This window comes from Salmo salar, unplaced genomic scaffold, assembly GCF_905237065.1.
Source record: "Salmo salar unplaced genomic scaffold, Ssal_v3.1, whole genome shotgun sequence".
Lineage (NCBI taxonomy): Eukaryota > Metazoa > Chordata > Actinopteri > Salmoniformes > Salmonidae > Salmo > Salmo salar.
This window is the reverse complement of record NW_025547958.1, coordinates 642,022-660,427: the sequence shown is the minus strand read 5'-3', so window position 1 is coordinate 660,427 and position 18,406 is coordinate 642,022. Positions and strand designations below refer to the sequence as shown.

Below are 18,406 nucleotides of genomic sequence, written 5' to 3'. Positions count from 1 at the left end.
CTCTATAGTTATAGTCTCTCTATAGTAACTCAGCTCTATAGTTATAGTCTCTCTATAGTAACTCAGCTCTATAGTTATAGTCTCTCTATAGTAACTCAGCTCTATAGTTATAGTCTCTCTATAGTAACTCAGCTCTATAGTTACTGTCTCTCTATAGTAACTCAGCTCTATAGTTATAGTCTCTCTATAGTAACTCAGCTCTATAGTTATAGTCTCTCTATAGTAACTCAGCTCTATAGTTACTGTCTCTCTATAGTAACTCAGCTCTATAGTTACTGTCTCTCTATAGTAACTCAGCTCTATAGTTATAGTCTCTCTATAGTAACTCAGCTCTATAGTTATAGTCTCTCTATAGTAACTCAGCTCTATAGTTATAGTCTCTCTATAGTAACTCAGCTCTATAGTTATAGTCTCTCTATAGTAACTCAGCTCTATAGTTATAGTCTCTCTATAGTTATAGTCTCTCTATAGTAACTCAGCTCTATAGTTATAGTCTCTCTATAGTAACTCAGCTCTATAGTTATAGTCTCTCTATAGTAACTCAGCTCTATAGTTATAGTCTCTCTATAGTAACTCAGCTCTATAGTTATAGTCTCTCTATAGTTATAGTCTCTCTATAGTAACTCAGCTCTATAGTCATAGTCTCTCTATAGTAACTCAGCTCTATAGTTATAATCTCTCTATAGTAACCCTATAGCACATAGTTAAATTCTGTAGTAACTCTTCCTCCCCTCTCCAGATCATCCAGATCATCCTTCTGTGGTCCAGCAGCCAGTAAAGGCTTCATCTCAGGAGCAGACTTCCTCCCTGGACCAGGAGCAGACTTCCTCCCTGGACCAGGACCAGACTTCCTCCCTGGTATAGACTCCATCTCCATCCCTTCAATCCCCTCAGACTCTATTAAAGACAGAGAGGATGAAGGAACAACATCAGAATAAACTGACCAGACAGAGAGAGAGACAGATAGAGATAATAAACTGACCAGACAGAGAGAGAGAGACAGATAGAGATAATAAACTGACCAGACAGAGAGAGAGAGATAATAAACTGACCAGACAGAGAGAGAGACAGATAGAGATAATAAACTGACCAGACAGAGAGAGAGACAGATAGAGATAATAAACTGACCAGACAGAGAGAGAGACAGATAGAGATAATAAACTGACCAGACAGAGAGAGAGACAGATAGAGATAATAAACTGACCAGACAGAGAGAGAGACAGATAGAGATAATAAACTGACCAGACAGAGAGAGAGACAGATAGAGATAATAAACTGACCAGACAGAGAGAGAGACAGATAGAGATAATAAACTGACCAGACAGAGAGAGACAGATAGAGATAATAAACTGACCAGACAGAGAGAGAGACAGATAGAGATAATAAACTGACCAGACAGAGAGAGAGACAGATAGAGATAATAAACTGACCAGACAGAGAGAGAGACAGATAGAGATAATAAACTGACCAGACAGAGAGAGAGACAGATAGAGATAATAAACTGACCAGACAGAGAGAGAGACAGATAGAGATAATAAACTGACCAGACAGAGAGAGAGACAGATAGAGATAATAAACTGACCAGACAGAGAGAGAGACAGATAGAGATAATAAACTGACCAGACAGAGAGAGAGACAGATAGAGATAATAAACTGACCAGACAGAGAGAGATAGAGATAATAAACTGACCAGACAGAGAGAGAGACAGATAGAGATAATAAACTGACCAGACAGAGAGAGACAGATAGAGATAATAAACTGACCAGACAGAGAGAGAGAGACAGATAGAGATAATAAACTGACCAGACAGAGAGAGAGACAGATATAGATAATAAACTGACCAGACAGAGAGAGAGACAGAGATAATAAACTGACCAGACAGAGAGAGAGACAGATAGAGATAATAAACTGACCAGACAGAGAGAGAGAGACAGATAGAGATAATAAACTAACCAGACAGAGAGAGAGACAGATAGAGATAATAAACTGACCAGACAGAGAGACAGAGACAGATAGAGATAATAAACTGACCAGACAGAGAGAGAGACAGATAGAGATAATAAACTGACCAGACAGAGAGAGAGACAGATAGAGATAATAAACTGACCAGTAATTCTAGGAAACATTAGAATCATAAAGACTGATTACTTTGGGAAGGAGTCTGTGTTTTCTGTTGACCACCTGGAGAGGTGGAGAGGGATTGGATAATCTCTTTAGCTTTCCCTGAGGACAAGAACAGATAGTCAGAACCCACATGTTGGTGAGAAAACCTTAAAAACATGACAATGCAGACACAGACACACACACACACACACACACACACACACACACACACACACACACACACACACACACACACACACACACACACACACACACACACACACACACACACACACACACACACTACTTACTCAGCTCTTCTTTGAGTTCATCTGTAAAAATTAAATAAAGATAGTGAGAATTAAATAATCATTGAATCATGAGATTTATACACTACATGACCAAAAGTATGTGGACACCTGCTATTATCTAACATTAGGTAGAAACACTACATGACCAAAAGTATGTGGACACCTGCTATTATCTAACATTAGGTAGAAACACTACATGACCAAAAGTATGTGGACACCTGCTATTATCTAACATTAGGTAGAAACACTACATGACCAAAAGTATGTGGACACCTGCTATTATCTAACATTAGGTAGAAACACTACATGACCAAAAGTATGTGGACACCTGCTATTATCTAATGTTAGGTAGAAACACTACATGACCAAAAGTATGTGGACACCTGCTATTATCTAATGTTAGGTAGAAACACTACATGACCAAAAGTATGTGGACACCTGCTCATTGAACATTCCAAAATCATGGACATTAATATGGAGTTGGTCCCCTTTGCTGCTATAACAGCCTCCACTATTCTGGGAAGGCTTTCCACTAGATGATGGAACATTGCTGTGGGGACTTGCTTCCATTCAGCCACAAGAGCATTAGTGAGGTCTCCCTCTCTCTCTTCTCTCAGAGGACCTGAGCCCTAGGACCATGCCTCAGGACTACCTGGCCTGATGACTCCTTGCTGTCAACAGTCCACCTGGTTGTGCTGCTGCTCCAGTTTCAACTGTTCTGCCTGCGGTTATGGATCCCTGACCTGTTCACCGGATGTGCTACCTGTCCCAGACCTGCTGTTTTCAACTCTCTAGAGACAGCAGGAGCGGTAGAGATACTCTGAATCATCGGCTATGAAAAGCCAACTGACATTTACTCCTGAGGTGCTGACCTGTTGCACCCTCGACAACCACTGTGATTATTATTATTTGACCATGCTGGTCATCTATGAACATTTGAACATCTTGGCCATGTTCTGTTATAATCTCCACCCGGCACAGCCAGAAGAGGACTGGCCACCCCTCATAGCCTGGTTCCTCTCTACCCAGTACAGCCAGTAGAGGACTGGTCACCCCTCAGAGCCTGGTTCCTCTGGTCTACCCAGTACAGACAGTAGAGGACTGGTCACCCCTCAGAGCCTGGTTCCTCTCTACCCAGTACAGCCAGTAGAGGACTGTTCACCCCTCAGAGCCTGGTTCCTCTCTACCCAGTACAGCCAGTAGAGGTCTGGTCACCCCTCAGAGCCTGGTTCCTCTGGTCTACCCAGTACAGCCAGTAGAGGACTGGTCACCCCTCAGAGCCTGGTTCCTCTCTACCCAGTACAGCCAGTAGAGGACTGGTCACCCCTCAGAGCCTGGTTCCTCTCTACCCAGTACAGCCAGTAGAGGTCTGGTCACCCCTCAGAGCCTGGTTCCTCTGGTCTACCCAGTACAGCCAGTAGAGGACTGGTCACCCCTCAGAGCCTGGTTCCTCTCTACCCAGTACAGCCAGTAGAGGTTTGGTCACCCCTCAGAGCCTGGTTCCTCTGGTCTACCCAGTACAGCCAGTAGAGGACTGGTCACCCCTCAGAGCCTGGTTCCTCTCTACCCAGTACAGCCAGTAGAGGACTGGTGACCCCTCAGAGCCTGGTTCCTCTGGTCTACCCAGTACAGCCAGTAGAGGACTGGTCACCCCTCAGAGCCTGGTTCCTCTGGTCTACCCAGTACAGCCAGTAGAGGACTAGTGAGGTTGTCATAAGCAAGGGAAGGTAAGGGACAGACGCAGCGGATATAGTGCTCATCTTTCTTCTTTATTTCAAAACAAAATAAACAGACAACGAAACAGTTCCGAGGCAGAAAAGGGCTGCCTAAGTATGGTTCCCAATCAGAGACAACGATAGACAGCTGCCTCTGATTGGAAACCATACTAGGCCAGTCAAAGAAAAAGACAACATAGAAATATAACACATAGAATGCCCACCCCACATCACACCCTGACCTAACCAAACAGAGAAAAACATCCTCTCTCAGGTCAGGGCGTGACAGCGTATTCCTCCAAAGCTCAGTTGTCCTGAGTCTGCATAACTCTGCCAGGACCTAGGATCAAGGGAGACACTCAAGTGTTTTGGTACTATATCTCTTGACACAATGATGAAAATAATCATGGCCTCTAAACCTTCAAGCTGCATACTGGACACTATTCCAACTAAACTACTGAAAGAGCTGCTTCCTGTGCTTGGCCCTCCTATGTTGAACATAATAAACCGCTCTCTATCCACCGGATGCGTACCAAACTAACTAAAAGTGGCAGTAATAAAGCCTCTCTTGAAAAAGCCAAACCTTGACCCAGAAAATATAAAAAACTATCGGCCTATATCGAATTTACATTTACATTTAAGTCATTTAGCAGACGCTCTTATCCAGAGCGACTTACAAATTGGTGCATTCACCTTATAATATCCAGTGGAACAACCACTTTACAATAGTGCATCTAAATATTTTAAGGGGGGGGGGGGGTTAGAAGGATTACTTTATCCTATCCTATCCCAGGTATTCCATTCCTCTCCAAAAATTTGGAAAAAAGCTGTTGCGCAGCAACTCACTGCCTTCCTGAAGACAAACAATGTATACGAAATGCTTCCGTCTGGTTTTAGACCCCATCATAGCACTGAGACTGCAATTGTGAAGGTGGTAAATTACCTTTCAATGGCATTAGACAGAGGCTCTGCATCTGTCCTTGTGCTCCTAGACCTTAGCGCTGCTTTTGATACCATCGATCACCACATTCTTATAATGAAAATTATATGATTACAGGTTTGACTAAATGATTTCACCCTGAAAATGTATAACCGAGTGATTGTAAGATGGAGGTACTAATGTGTGTGTGTGTGTGTGTGTGTATAGGAAAAGTTTAAGCTTAAGGATTTAGCAATGTAAGCAAGACATTCAAGGAAAATGGGGAACTGTTAACAGACAGCAGACAACTTGTGATCACTGTGAAACTGATAACAGGAAGAAGGTCTCCCCACCCAGGGAGGGGAGAAACCTTTAGGCTTGCAGTAGATTACAGTGCCTTGCGAAAGTATTCGGCCCCCTTGAACTTTTAGACCTTTTGCCACATTTCAGGCTTCAAACATAAAGATATAAAACTGTAATTTTTTTGTGAAGAATCAACAACAAGTGGGACACAATTATGAAGTGGAACGAAATTTATTGGATATTTCAAACTTTTTTAACAAATAAAAAACGTAAAAATTGGCCGTGCAAAATTATTCAGCCCCTTTACTTTCAGTGCAGCAAACTCTCTCCAGAAGTTCAGTGAGGATCTCTGAATGATCCAATGTTGACCTAAATGACTAATGATGATAAATAGAATCCACCTGTGTGTAATCAAGTCTCCGTATAAATGCACCTGCTCTGTGATAGTCTCAGAGGTCCGTTTAAAGGGCAGAGAGCATCATGAAGAACAAGGAACACACCAGGCAGGTCCGAGATACTGTTGTGGAGAAGTTTAAAGCCGGATTTGGATACAAAAAGATTTCCCAAGCTTTAAACATCCCAAGGAGCACTGTGCAAGCGATAATATTGAAATGGAAGGAGTATCAGACCACTGCAAATCTACGAAGACCCGGCCATCCCTCTAAACTTTCAGCTCATACAAGGAGAAGACTGATCAGAGATGCAGCCAAGAGGCCCATGATCACTCTGGATGAACTGCAGAGATCTACCACTGAGGTGGTAGACTCTGTCCATAGGACAACAATCAGTCGTATACTGCACAAATCTGGCCTTTATGGAAGAGTGGCAAGAAGAAAGCCATTTCTTAAAGATATCCATAAAAAGTGTCGTTTAAAGTTTGCCACTAGCCACCTGGGAGACACACCAAACATGTGGAAGAAGGTGCTCTGGTCAGATGAAACCAAAATCGAACTTTTTGGCAACAATGCAAAACGTTATGTTTGGCGTAAAAGCAACACAGCTCATCACCCTGAACACACCATCCCCACTGTCAAACATGGTGGTGGCAGCATCATGGTTTGGGCCTGCTTTTTCTTCAGCAGGGGCAGGGAAGATGGTTAAAATTGATGGGAAGATGGATGGAGCCAAATACAAGACCATTCTGGAAGAAAACCTGATGGAGTCTGCAAAAGACCTGAGACTGGGACGGAGATTTGTCTTCCAACAAGACAATGATCCAAAACATAAAGCAAAATATACAATGGAATGGTTCACAAATAAACATATCCAGGTGTTAGAATGGCCAAGTCAAAGTCCAGACCTGAATCCAATCGAGAATCTGTGGAAAGAACTGAAAACTGCTGTTCACAAACGCTCTCCATCCAACCTCACTGAGCTCGAGCTGTTTTGCAAGGAGGAATGGGCAAAAATTTCAGTCTCTCGATGTGCAAAACTGATAGAGACATACCCCAAGCGACTTACAGCTGTAATCGCAGCAAAAGGTGGCGCTACAAAGTATTAACTTAAGGGGGCTGAATAATTTTGCACGCCCAATTTTTCAGTTTTTTATTTGTTAAAGAAGTTTGAAATATCCAATAAATTTCGTTCCACTTCATGATTGTGTCCCACTTGTTGTTGATTCTTCACCAAAAATTACAGTTTTATATCTTTATGTTTGAAGCCTAAAATGTGGCAAAAGGTCGAAAAGTTCAAGGGGGCCGAATACTTTCGCAAGGCACTGTATGTAACATGGGGCAGGATATGATAAGCAATGTATGTGATGGAGAAGACTTGTAAATTAGCATTGACCGTGTTAACCTTTTATGGATAGGGGGCAGTATTTTCACGGCCAGATAAAAAACGTACCCGAATTAATCTGTTTATTACTCCTGCCCAGAAACTACAATATGCATATAATTGTTTGATTTGGATAGAAAACACCCTAAAGTTTCTAAAACTGTTTGAATGGTGTCTGTGAGTATAAAAGAACTCATATGGCAGGACAAAACCTGAGAAGATTCCAAACAGGAAGTGCCCTCTCTGACCATTTCTTGGCCTTCTTTAGCCTCTTTATTGAAAACAGAGGATCGCTGCTGTAACGTGACACTTTCTAAGGCTCCCATAGGCTCTCAGAAGGCGCCAGAACGTTGAATGATGACTTTGCAGTCCATGGCTGAAAAACAGTAGCGCATTTGGATAGTGGTCGATCTGAGAACAATGAGACGGGCGCACGTGTGCACGTGAAGAGTCCATTTTACATGTTCAGTCTTTGAACGAAAACAACGACTCCCGGTCGGAATATTATCGCTATTTTACGAGAAAAATCGCATAAAAATTGTTTTAAAACATCGTTTGACATGCTTCGAAGTACGGTAATGGAATATTGTGACATTTTTTGTCACGATACGCGCACCCTTCGTTACCCTTCGGATAGTGTCTTGAACGCACGAACAAAACGCCGCTATTTGGATATAACTATGGATTATTTGGAACCAAACCAACATTTGGGTGTTGAAGTAGAAGTCCTGGGAGTGCATTCTGACGAAGAACAGCAAACGTAATCCAATTTTTCTTATAGTAAATCTGAGTTTGGTGAGTACCAAACTTGGTGAGTGTCAAAATAGCTAGCCTGTGATGGCTGGGCTATCTACTCAGAATATTGCAAAATGTGCTTTCACCGAAAAGCTATTTTAAACTCGGACACCGCGATTGCATAAAGGAGTTCTGTATCTATAATTCTTAAAATAATTGTAATGTTTTTTGTGAACGTTTATCGTGAGTAATTTAGTAAATTCACCGGAAGTGTTCGGTGGGAATGTTAGTTCTGAACGTCACATGCTAATGTAAAAAGCTGGGTTTTGATATAAATATGAACTTGATTGAACAAAACATGCATGTATTGTATAACATAATGTCCTAGGAGTGTCATCTGATGAAGATCATCAAAGGTTAGCGCTGCATTTAGCTGTGTTTTTTTTTTTTTTTACATTATATGCTAGCTTGAAAAATGGGTGTCTGATTATTTCTGGCTGGGTACTCTCCTGACATAATCTAATGTTTTGCTTTCGTTGTAAAGCCTTTTTGAAATCGGACAGTGTGGTTAGATAAAGGAGAGTCTTGTCTTTAACCTGTTGGGGATAGGGGGCAGTATTGAGAATTTTGAAAAAAATATGTGCCCATTTTTAACTGCCTCCTACAACAACTCAGATGCTAGGATATGCATATTATTAACACATTTGGATAGAAAACATTCTGAATTTTCTTAAACTGTTTGAATGGTGTCTGTAAGTATAACAGAACTCATATGGCAGTCAAAACCCTGAGACAAATTCTGACAGGATGTGGATATCTGATGTGTTGAATTACTTTTAAGCCTATGCCATTGAAACACACTGGGACTTATTAATCATTGAGCACTTCCTACGCCATCCACTAGATGTCACCAGTCTTTACAAAGTGGTTTGAGTCTTCTACTGTGAAAACTGACCGAACAAGAGACTTGGAACGTTGGTCATAAGCGGATGGCCAATACTACTCTGGCGCGTGAGTGCATGTTTGGGTACTCTCGTTCCAATACCTTTTAAAAGAGAATGCAATCGTCCACCTTGAATATTATTGAAGTTCTGATTGAAAAAGGCCCTAATGGTTTATGCTATACAGCGTTTGACATGTTTGAACGAACGTAAAAAATTTGTTTTCCCTCTTTGATGAAGACAAGTCCGGCGGGCGACGTTCATGTTTTTGAGTAGCCTACAGGACGCGCTAACAACACGGAGCTTTTTGGACATAAATTATTAGCTTTTTCGAACAAACTACATTTGTTATGGACCTGGGATTCCTGGAAGTGCCTTCTGATGAAGATAATCAAAGGTAAGGGAATATTTACGTAGTATTTTTGATTTTAGATGGCTCCAAGATGGCGCCTAGTCTGTATCGCCAAGCCTATTTTTCTGAGGACAGGACCTCGTTTATTGCAAAGTGTGATTTCCCAGTAAAGTTATTTTTAAATCTGGCAATGTAGTTGCGTTCATGAGATGTTAATCTATAATTCTTTGAATGACAATATAATATTTTACCAATGGTTACGAATAGTAATTATTTAATTTGTTGTGCTGATTGATTGGCGGTATTGGAGGGAAAATATTTCCTCAACATCAACGCCATTGTAAAATGCTGTTTTGGATATAAATATGAACTTGATAGAACAAAAAATGCATGTATTGTCTAACATAATGTCCTAGGAGTGTCATCTGATGAAGATTTTCAAAGGTTAGTGCATAATTTTAGCTGGTTTTCTGCTTTTGGTGACACCTGTCTTTGCATTGACAAAACATTACACACAGCTATTTTCAATGTACTGTCCTAACATAATCTAACTTTATGCTTTCGCCGTAAAGCCTTTTTGAAATCGGACAACGTGGTTAGATTAAGGAGATGTTTATCTTTCAGAGGGTGTAAGATAGTTGTATGTTTGAGAAATTTGAATTATGACATTTAATTGTTTTCAAATTTGGCGCTCTTGATATTTCACCTGCTGTTGATAGGGTGTACCAGGGTGGGACGCTTGGTACACCCTATAGAAGTTAAAATGGTGTAAAATAGTCATATGTTTGAAAAATTGAAGTTTTCGGATTTTCGAGGAGTTTGTATTTCGCGCCATGCCCTATCATTGGATATTGGAGCAGTGTTCTGCTAGCGGAACGTCTAGATGTAAGAAATTAAAGAAGAGGAGGGGGCATTTGTAAGGGGTATGACATATGGCATGACCAAATGTTAGGTATAAAAGGCTGTGTACATTGTATGATATTCAGAGCTCTCGTGAATAAACTTGGTTGACTATTGTAGGCTGGGCCTCCGTCTGTGTCATTTAACCAGAATCTTATACATTCTGGGGTGCAGACTGAGTAGTTTAACCTGTTAGGGCTAGGGGGCAGCATTGACACGGCTGGATAAAAAACATACCCGATTTAATCTGGTTACCACTCCTACTCAGTAACTAGAATATGCATATACTTATTACATATGGATAGAAAACACCCTAAATTTTCTAAAACTGTTTGAATGGTGTCTGTGAGTATAACAGAACTCAAATGGCAGGTCAAAACCTGAGAGATTCCTTTACAGGAAGTGGCCTGTCTGACCATTTCTGGAACTTCTTTGCCATCTCTATCATTTACTAAGGATCTCTGCTCTAACGTGACACTTCCCACGTCTTCCATAGGCTCTCATAGCCCGGGAAAAAGAGAATGTCGTCATTCCAGCCCCAGGCTGAAACACATTATCGCCTTTCTCAAGTGGCCCATCAAGAGACACTAGCTTATGCGCGTGACCCCGACCGCCCCCGCCTTTGGGATTTTTTTCCTCTGTTTGCCGAAAAGGAGATTCCCTGTCGGAATTTTACCGCTTTCTACGAGAAAAATGACGTAAAAATTGATTTTAAACAGCGGTTGACATGCTTCGACGTACGGCAATTGAATACTTTGAATTTTATTGTCAGGAATTGCGCCAAGCGCCGACACTTCTTTACTATTTCGGATAGTGTCTGGAACGCACGAACAAAACGCCGCTATTCGGATATAACGATGGATTATTTTGGACCAAACCAACATTTGTTATTGAAGTAGACGTCCTGGGTGTGCATTCTGACGAAGACAACAAAAGGTAATGACATTTTTATAATAGTAAATATGATTATGGTGAGTGCTAAACTTGCCGGGTGTCTAAATAGCGAGCCCGTGATGCCTGGGCTATATACTTAGAATATTGCAAAATGTGCTTTCACCAAAAAGCTATTTTAAAATCGGACATATCGAGTGCATAGAGGAGGTCTGTATCTATAATTCTTAAAATAATTGTTATGCTTTTTGTGAACGTTTATCGTGAGTAATTTAGTAAAATGTTAGCGAATTCCCCGTAAGTTTGCGGGGGTATGCTAGTTCTGAACGTCACATGCTAATGTAAAAAGCTGGTTTTTGATATAAATATGAACTTGATTGAACAAAACATGCATGTATTGTATAACATAATGTCCTAGGGTTGTCATCTGATGAAGATCATCAAAGGTGAGTGCTGCATTTAGCTGTCTTCTGGGTTTTGGTGACATTATATGCTGGCTTGAAAAATGGGTGTCTGATTATTTCTGGCTTGGTACTCTGCTGACATAATCTAATGTTTTGCTTTCGTTGTAAAGCCTTTTTGAAATCGGACAGTGTGGTTAGATTAACGAGAGTCTTATCTTTAAATGGCTGTAAAATAGTCATATGTTTGAGAAATTGAAGTAATAGGATTTTGAAGATTTTGAAAATCGCGCCACAGGCTGGCAGTGGATGTTACGTAGGTGGGACGAATTCGTCCCGCCGGTCACATAGAGGTTAACCTCTTAGGACTAGGGGGCAGTATTTACACCGCCGGATAAAAAACGTACCCAATTTAATCTGGTTACTACTCCTACCCAGTAACTAGAATATGCATATACTTATTATATATGGATAGAAAACACCCTAAAGTTTCTAAAACTGTTTGAATGGTGTCTGTGAGTATAACAGAACTCATATGGCAGGCAAAAACCTGAGAGATTCCTTTACAGGAAGTGGCCTGTCTGACCATTTATTGGCTTTCTTTGACATCTCTTTCCAAAACAAAGGATCTCTGCGGTAACGTGACACTTCCCACGGCTCCCATAGGCTCTCAGAGCCCGGGAAAAAGCTGAATGTCGTCATTCCAGCCCCAGGCTGAAACACATTATCGCCTTTTTCAAGTGGCCGATCAGGGGACGGTGGGCTTAGGCGCGTGCCCTGGCTGCCCCCGTCTTTCTTTTTTTTTCCTCTATTTACCGAAACGCAGATTCCCGGTCGGAATATTATCGCTTTTTTTACGAGAAAAATGGCATAAAAATGGATTTTAAACAGCGGTTGACATGCTTCGAAGTACGGTAATGGAATATTTAGAATTTTTTTGTCACGAATTGCGCCATGCTCGTAAACATGATTTACCATTTCGGATAGTGTCTGGAACGCATGAACAAAACGCCGCTATTTGGATATAACAATGGATTATTTTGGACCAAACCAACATTTGTTATTGAAGTAGCAGTCCTGGGAGTGCATTCTGACGAAGAACACCAAAGGTAATAACATTTTTGTTACAGTAAATCTGATTTTGGTGAAGGCTAAACTTGCTGGGTGTCTAAATAGCTAGCCCGTGATGGCTGGGCTATGTACTTAGAATATTGCAAAATGTGCTTTCACCAAAAAGCTATTTTAAAATCGGACATATTGAGTGCATAGAGGAGTTCTGTATCTATAATTCTTAAAATAATTGTTATGCTTTTTGTGAATGTTTATCGTGAGTAATTTAGTAAATTGTTAGTAAATTCCCGGAAGTTTGCGGGGTATGCTAGTTCTGAACGTCACATGCTAATGTAAAAAGCTGGTTTTTGATTTAAATATGAACTTGATTGAACAAAACATGCATGTATTGTATAACATAATGTCCTAGGTGTGTCATCTGATGAAGATCATCAAAGGTTAGTGCTGCATTTAGCTGTCTTCTGGTTTTTTGTGACATTATATGCTAGCTTGAAAAATGGGTGTCTGATTATTTCTGGCTGGGTACTCTGCTGACATAATCTAATGTTTTGCTTTCGTTGTAAAGCCTTTTTGAAATCGGACAGTGTGGTTAGATTAACGAGAGTCTTGTCTTTAAAATGGTGTAAAATAGTCATATGTTTGATAAATTGAAGTAATAGCATTTCTAAGGTATTTGAAAATCGCGCCACGGGATTCCACTGGCTGTTGAGTAGGTGGGACGATTTCGTCCCACATACCCTAGAGAGGTTACATTTCTAGAAAATGAACAACTAAGGAAGAATGTTTCACTTCTCTTTGTGACGTCTCTAACCCCAAACCCCGGCCTGGTCTCATTGGTCTGTTTCATAAGCATTCCCCGAAGTCTGGCGATATTGTGCCTCTGGGTTTAGAAATGTCTGGTGGGTATTAGCACCAACAGAGAAGGTTTGAATCCTAAGCAACCTGCCAACACATTGTTTGAATTACAATAGACCAACATAGCTACCGTAGTAGGTGAAATCTGTGTGCTGGAAAACCTTGGTAGAGCATGGGTGTAGAAGGCATTGTGATGCTCATGTGAATTTTCTTTCTTTTTTGGCTAAAGACCAATGCCTACTTCTCACTTAAAACATACATTTTTATTTGTAATTAAATACAGTGCCTTTCAGAAAGTTTTTACCCCTTGACTTATTCCACATTTTGTTGTGTTCCAGCCTGAATTCAGAATGCATTAAGTAGATGTTATTTCTCACCCACCTACACACAATACCCCACAATGACATCACAATACCCCACAATGACATCACAATACCCCACAATGACATCACAATACCCCTCAATGACATCACAATACCTCACAATGACATCACAATAACCCATAATGACATCACAATACCCCACAATGACATAGTGAAAACATGTTTTTAGAAATGTAAATTTCTTGAAAATGAAATACATAAATATTGAATTCACACCCCTGATTCAGTACATTAACTCTGTACCCCCTGTATATAGTCTCGCTATTGTTATTTTACTGCTTATTTTTATTTCTTATTCTTATTCGTCTTTTTTAAACTGCATTGTTGGTTAAGGGCTTGTAAGTAAGCATTTCATGGTAAGGTCTCCACCTGTTGAATTCGGCGCATGTGACAAATAAAATTTGATGTTAGAATCACATTTGGCAGCGAATAGTGATTACAGCTGTAAGTATTTCTGGCTCTAAGAGCTGTAAGTATTTCTGGCTCTAAGAGCTGTAAGTATTTCTGTCTCTAAGAGCTGTAAGTATTTCTGTCTCTAAGAGCTGTAAGTATTTCTGGGTAAGGCTCTAAGAGCTGTGAGTATTTCTGTCTCTAAGAGCTGTAAGTATTTCTGTCTCTAAGAGCTGTAAGTATTTCTGGGTAAGTCTCTAAGAGCTGTAAGAATTTCTGTCTCTAAGAGCTGTAAGTATTTCTGGGTAAGGCTCTAAGATCTGTAAGTATTTCTGTCTCTAAGAGCTGTAAGTATTTCTGGGTAAGTCTCTAAGAGCTGTAAGTATTTCTGTTTCTCTAAGAGCTGTGAGTATTTCTGGGTAAGTCTCTAAGAGCTGTAAGTATTTCTGGGTAAGTCTCTAAGAGCTGTAAGTATTTCTGCTTCTCTAAGAGCTGTGAGTATTTCTGGTTAAGTCTCTAAGAGCTGTGAGTATTTCTGGGTAAGTCTCTGAGAGCTGTAAGTATTTCTGGGTAAGTCTCTAAGAGCTGTGAGTATTTCTGTCTCTAAGAGCTGTAAGTATTTCTGTCTCTAAGAGCTGTAAGTATTTCTGTCTCTAAGAGCTGTAAGTATTTCTGTCTCTAAGAGCTGTAAGTATTTCTGTCTCTAAGAGCTGTAAGTATTTCTGTCTCTAAGAGCTGTAAGTATTTCTGGGTAAGTCTCTAAGAGCTGTAAGAATTTCTGTCTCTAAGAGCTGTGAGTATTTCTGGGTAAGTCTCTGAGAGCTGTAAGTATTTCTGGGTAAGTCTCTAAGAGCTGTAAGTATTTCTGGGTAAGTCTCTAAGAGCTGTAAGAATTTCTGTCTCTAAGAGCTGTGAGTATTTCTGGTTAAGTCTCTAAGAGCTGTGAGTATTTCTGGGTAAGTCTCTGAGAGCTGTAAGTATTTCTGGGTAAGTCTCTAAGAGCTGTAAGTATTTCTGGGTAAGTCTCTAAGAGCTGTGAGTATTTCTGTCTCTAAGAGCTGTAAGTATTTCTGGATAAGTCTCTAAGAGCTTTGCAAACCTGGATGGTACAATATTTATATATTGGTCTTTAAAAAAATCTTCAATGTCTGTCAAGTTGGTTGTTGATCATTGCTAGTCAGCCATTGTCAAGTTTTGTCATAGATTTTCAAGCCGATTTCAGTCAAAACTGTAACTAGGCCACTCAGGAACATTCATGGACACTACAACTTTCCTTCTGTTAGTAGTAATGAAGCCTTTACATCATTCATCATGGACATAACAATACAACTTTCCTTCTGTTAGTAGTAATGAAGCCTTTACATCATTCATCATGGACATAACAGTACAACGTTCCTTCTGTTAGTAGTAATGAAGCCTTTACATCATTCATCATGGACACTACAACTTTCCTTCTGTTAGTAGTAATGAAGCCTTTACATCATTCATCATGGACATAACACTACAACTTTCCTTCTGTTAGTAGTAATGAAGCCTTTACATCATTCATCATGGACATAACACTACAACTTTCCTTCTGTTAGTAGTAATGAAACCTTTACAACTGATACTGTCAGCTGGTTCCAGTCAGTGGTGTCTGTTTGTTCTCATGATATACTGACTCTAACTCTGTTGATGGAGGTCAAGGCTGCAGCGTCTAAAGAGAAGTACATGATATACTGACTCTAACTCTGTTGTGGAAACTTCACATCTCTCTGTTGCTGATGCTGTTGATGGAGGTCAAGGCTGCAGAGTCTAAAGATAAGTACATGATATACTGACTCTAACTCTGTTGTGGAAACTTCACACCTCTCTGTTGCCGATGCTGTTGATGGAGGTCAAGGCTGCAGAGTCTAAAGATAAGTGTGTTGGTCACGAAAAGGGAAGGATGGAGAGAGAAGAGAAGAGAAAGGAGAAGTAAAGAGATGGACTGACATCACCGCTGCTGAAGAGAGGATCTTTTGTTCGTCTGTGTTGCTGTCTACATGTCTGCATGTCTGGGTCTGTTTAGTTCTGTGTGTGTGTGTGTGTGTGTGTGTGTGTGTGTCTGTGTGTGTGTGTGTGTGTGTGTGTGTGTGTGTGTGTGTGTGTGTGTGTGTGTGTGTGTGTGTGTGTGTGTGTGTGTGTGTGTGTGTGTGTGTGTGTGTGTGTATGTGCGGGGTGGAGACAGCCTCTATTTTTACTAATGCTTTCAGTTGTAAGGACATTTGGCTTGGTGACTTTGGGTATTTTGAGCATCATGTTATACTGTTTAAATGTCAGCCACCAGACCAGAGCATCATGTTATACTGTTTAAATGTCAGCCACCAGACCAGAGCATCATGTTATACTGTTTAAATGTCAGCCACCAGACCAGAGCATCATGTTATACTGTTTAAATGTCAGCCACCAGACCAGAGCATCATGTTATACTGTTTAAATGTCAGCCACCAGACCAGAGCATCATGTTATACTGTTTAAATGTCAGCCACCAGACCAGAGCATCATGTTATACTGTTTAAATGTCAGCCACCAGACCAGAGCATCATGTTATACTGTTTAAATGTCAGCCACCAGACCAGAGCATCATGTTATACTGTTTAAATATCAGCCACCAGACCAGAGCATCATGTTATACTGTTTAAATGTCAGCTATTCATGTTGACAAAGAGACTGAGAATGACTCCAAGGCCATTGAAATTCTGAATCATTTTAGATTTATGGACATTATCCAACATGTTGCTGGGCCCAACCAGAACCACAGCCATACTCTGGACCTGGTTATTACCAAGGGGCTTTCTACTGGGCCCACCCATAACCACAACCATACTCTGGACCTGGTTATTACCAAGGGGCTTTCTTCTGGGCCCACCCATAACCACAGCCATACTCTGGACCTGGTTATTACCAAGGGGCTTTCTACTGGGCCCACCCATAACCACAGCCATACTCTGGACCTGGTTATTACCAAGGGGTTTTCTACTGGGCCCACCCATAACCACAGCCATGCTCTGGACCTGGTTATTACCAAGGGGCTTTCTACTGGGCCCACCCATAACCACAGCCATACTCTGGACCTGGTTATTACCAAGGGGTTTTCTACTGGGCCCACCCATAACCACAGCCATACTCTGGACCTGGTTATTACCAAGGGGCTTTCTACTGGGCCCACCCATAACCACAGCCATACTCTGGACCTGGTTATTACCAAGGGGCTTTCTACTGGGCCCACTCATAACCACAGCCATACTCTGGACCTGGTTATTACCAAGGGGCTTTCTACTGGGCCCACCCATAACCACAGCCATACTCTGGACCTGGTTATTACCAAGGGGTTTTCTACTGGGCCCACCCATAACCACAGCCATACTCTGGTCCTGGTTATTACCAAGGGGCTTTCTACTGGGCCCACCCATAACCACAGCCATACTCTGGACCTGGTTATTACCAAGGGGCTTTCTACTGGGCCCACCGATAACCACAGCCATACTCTGGACCTGGTTATTACCAAGGGGCTTTCTACTGGGCCAACCCATAACCACAGCCATACTCTGGACCTGGTTATTACCAAGGGGCTTTCTACTGGGCCCACCCATAACCACAGCCATACTCTGGACCTGGTTATTACCAAGGGGCTTTCTACTGGGCCCACCGATAACCACAGCCATACTCTGGACCTGGTTATTACCAAGGGGCTTTCTACTGGGCCAACCCATAACCACAGCCATACTCTGGACCTGGTTATTACCAAGGGGCTTTCTATTGACATATCCTCTATTGTTGATGTTGCTTTATCTGATCACCACTGGGGATGTTTACTACCTTCTGGTCCATAGCACAGGGTAATACTGAACGCATTTTTAAGAAATGATATCTTACCTCTGAAGTTGCTACAGATTTTATTGAGTTAATGAACAATACTCCACCACCTATTCTGCCTTCCTCTTGTGGTGATTTAGTTGATAACTTTAATAGTAAATGAAGGGCAACCATTGATGCCATAGGTTCAGTAAAGTTGAAAAAGGACACATCCAAACGGTGAGCCCCTTGGATGACTGAGGAAACGAATAAATTAAAGAGAAACTGCAGAAAGACGGAGCGGAATTGAATGAAGTCAAAGTTGCAGGTCCATTATGATATTCTGAGAGAGCATCATATATAACAAGGCCATTAGAAATGCCAGATGGGCTCATTTTACTAACTTGATCGATATTAATCAGAATAATTAGAGAGTGCTCTTCTCCACCATTGATGGCCTGATAAATCCCACCTCCGCAAACCTGTGTGGACTTTCCTTCATCTAAATGTGATGAGTTTACAGCATATTTCAGGTATTAGATT

The 18,406-nt window shown here is 41.1% G+C and overlaps 1 long non-coding RNA gene across 1 annotated transcript; it reads right to left on the bottom strand.

Annotated features, from left to right (window-relative positions):
- Positions 1 to 561: 561 nt before the first annotated feature.
- Positions 562 to 2,567, bottom strand: LOC123732522 (uncharacterized). The gene is made up of 3 exons (XR_006763192.1): positions 2,416 to 2,567; positions 2,150 to 2,224; positions 562 to 897 (listed from the first exon to the last, which is right to left on the bottom strand). It is a non-coding gene; the product is annotated as an uncharacterized lncRNA (long non-coding RNA).
- Positions 2,568 to 18,406: the final 15,839 nt, after the last annotated feature.